The sequence below is a fragment of the Habropoda laboriosa genome, unplaced genomic scaffold, assembly GCF_001263275.1.
Source record: "Habropoda laboriosa isolate 0110345459 unplaced genomic scaffold, ASM126327v1 scaffold302, whole genome shotgun sequence".
NCBI lineage: Eukaryota > Metazoa > Arthropoda > Insecta > Hymenoptera > Apidae > Habropoda > Habropoda laboriosa.
In genome coordinates this window covers 437,987-441,320 of record NW_017100444.1, presented here as the reverse complement: position 1 = coordinate 441,320, position 3,334 = coordinate 437,987, and positions in this window count along the sequence as shown.

The following is a 3,334-nucleotide window of genomic DNA, read 5'->3' as shown; positions in this document are numbered from 1 at the left end:
ATACGAAACTTTTTCTAATAATTCTGAAAGTCACTCGCGCAGAAAATTGAAATAAGAAGTTAAATTTTCTTGAAAAAGATACGGCCCGATTAGGCAGCTGTCTAATGTGCCATACTTAATGCCTAACGCTTATTTTTACTTGGAAATTATGCTCATGACCCAATGCGGACTATTCGTCGCTCAGAAATGTAGATTCCGCCGGTTAACCCTTCGAAAACGGTGGACTCGTATGTGCGTTCATAAAAAACTATGGACACAACCAGCAAACTTATGTATTTTTGAACAACAAAAATAGGGTCAACTCATGGCGATCAACTCATGGCGATCAACTCATGTATGTATGTATGTTTGAGGAAAATGTAATTTCGATATAATTTAGTTTAAGAAAAGAATGGAAGAATTGGCCTAGTTACAGTAAGAAACATAACTGGGCCAGTAACCACAGATTTCATATAAATTATTAAGTTGGTCCATAAGTTCGTTCGGTTTTTTCTGGTTTTTGTTCTCTTGGCTCGGATGATGTGAAATCCATGAACCAAGTTTTTGCACTTCTCCCATTGTCTTAAACGGCGAAGCACTGTTTCACGAGCATCTTCTCCACAATTTTCATCAGTTGACTGTTATTACAAAGCAGAGCTTCCAAACGCTCCTCATCAAACTAAAACGATCGAACGTGACTCATCATTTATGGCAAAATTGCCTATTTTTGTGCTGTTCCGTTAGTAACATAACTTTTTTCGTAAACAGAACAAATGTTATGGGCAGCTTCAGCAACTTTATAACCACGATTAAACTCATAAAGTAAAATATGTCATTTTTGTAGATTTGACACTCCAATAGTTTTTAAACAAAAAAATGTTTATTATGTGCATAGAACCAAAAAATTCAGGATACCATTCAAGAAGAAAACAAAAGTTATCGAATCACGTATATCACGTAGCCGATAGACAAATGTTATGAATTTCATTCAATACGAAATGAAAACCGCATGAACTTATGGACCAACGTAATATTATTGTAGTAAGGAATATAAAAAGATATTTTAGTTATTATACCTCCTATATTAGTTACATATTGTCTTCGTCGACATTAGAAACTAGTTGTGAAGAGAAAAAGTAAACATAACGAATATACATCTTGCATGGTTAAAGGTAACGTAAGAAATTTCTTAACATTTTAAATCTGTTTTTATTTACTTATCTGTAACAAAAAAAAAAAAATTGATTAAGTTTTGAACAATACAATGTTTGACCTTTAATAAATGATTAATATTAACTCTATAACTCCTTCACTTTTAAAGCAACATTAATCTCTTGTCAGTCTTTGCACTAGATTTCAACAGTTATCCGGAAATACTCGATCCCACTGGTCTTAAATTCTACTACATAATTCCATAATTGATGATGATGGGAAATCGTATGAATCATGCAATCGTCTTTTCAATAATTCTCATAAATTTTCAAAGGGACTTTGTGCTGATATTATACCGTAAATGTATGTATAAACCTTTTTGAAATTCGTAAAACGATCCACTATCGGATATTTCTAAACGCTGTATCTGCAAAACTGACAAGTTCAAGATACATGTAACCCTCTGAACTCCTAATGTCTTTTTAATTTTCTTTCCAATAACTCCCTCGTATTTTAAGTGTTTTATTTGAAATGTACTTCAAAAGACAGTTAGTTGATAGAAACCAATTTACACAACTATTTTAACTAGAAAATAAATAGCGTTGGAACTTTGCTGAGATCTAATATTTACATAGTTTCTAAATACTTTTTACGAGAAAATAAGAAAATTTTAATAGATACAGGAAAATCAAATTTCATTTTTGTTACAGAAAAGGGTCATATACATGTATATTGCTTATCTAGGTAAAAGAAAAAATATTTAAATTTAAAAATGTCGAGTGTGACACATAGGAGTACTTGTAGATAAAATTGATATCCAATCACGTTCGACAAAGAAGTTCAAAGGATTAATAGGAATACAATTACATATCATAGACAAGAGGTCGAATCATTTACAAGTCTGTTTACAGTTACTAAGTATAACTGAAATACGTTAATGTTTGACTTACGCGCTCATAAGGGAATATTATATTTAACACGTTCCTTTCCAAGCTGTTTCTGAGTAACTGTCGAAGTAATGTGGTTACGAATAATAAGGCGTGACTAGGGTTACGCTATGTACCCCTACGGTAGTAGTGAGATCTTTTATTAAACGTTGGCTGACGGCTTTGGAGTCCATGCAAGGCTGCTCTCCTGTCCCTCGCTTTTTTCCTACTGCCTTTCGGCTACGTGTTAATCATCCCTGTCGCATCGGTGTTAACCAATCAGGTAATTTCTTTCTGAGTCGCCGCGTGTCCCTTGCGCCCTTGGCGCGTTTTTTCGGGGACCGCAGTGCGACTTGGCGGGGAAGGATTTTCCCGTGACGTCATTTGGCGACACAGCTGAGTTTCCTCCAGGTCAGGTACTCGTGACCTGCCGGTCCGGGCCTCTGGACCTCGTACGGCGGACCTTTAGGAAACCCTTGGTTTATGATGCGGCAATTTGCTATTGAGGCCGTCGGAGAAAGTATCTACGCGGACATGCATTGTCGAATTTGTAGAAATTAAATAAGCTAAAAACGCTTTTCTGGTAGTCTGCTCGTCAAATGTTCTTCGCTGTAGCTGGTCGCTACACTGTCATTTTCAGGCCGTGTGCACTGGTACACGTTATGAAGTTTGATAAATATTTAAAAATGATCTATTTTCTCACCTTATGTGAGCTGAAAATTTATTTATTAGCAGAGTAAATATTGAAGCCATAAAATGCACAATATAACAAACAAATAAGTTCATTTCATATTGAAAATATACAAGAATAACAAAGAAGTTAAAATAACATAAAACAAAATCAATAAAAGAAAGTATAGATTAGTACGGGACAGATAATATGTACGTTTGAATGTTTTTCGTTTATAATCAAATGTAACGATGCATTTTATTAAAACAACGAAGACACTTCGAAAAACCTCTGAATGGAAAGCGCAAATTTTTTTATAATTTCAAATCTCTGCTTTTTTCACGATATTGCAAATATCTAACAAAAAAATGAACGCAGCTAAAGAAAGCTGAATTGCCAAATTGACAACTTATCAATACGCCGCGTGTATGTAGGTAATGTCATCGACGCACGACTTAAAAAGTGCTGCTAACATCATCATAGAGCATGTTTCTGACGAGAATACGCGTCTGTCTATACTCGCGTATGTCCTTACGACCGTTTAAGGTTATAAGGATATTAGGGGTGTGATAATGAAGTTTAAACGTGAATGAAATAATTCGTAGTA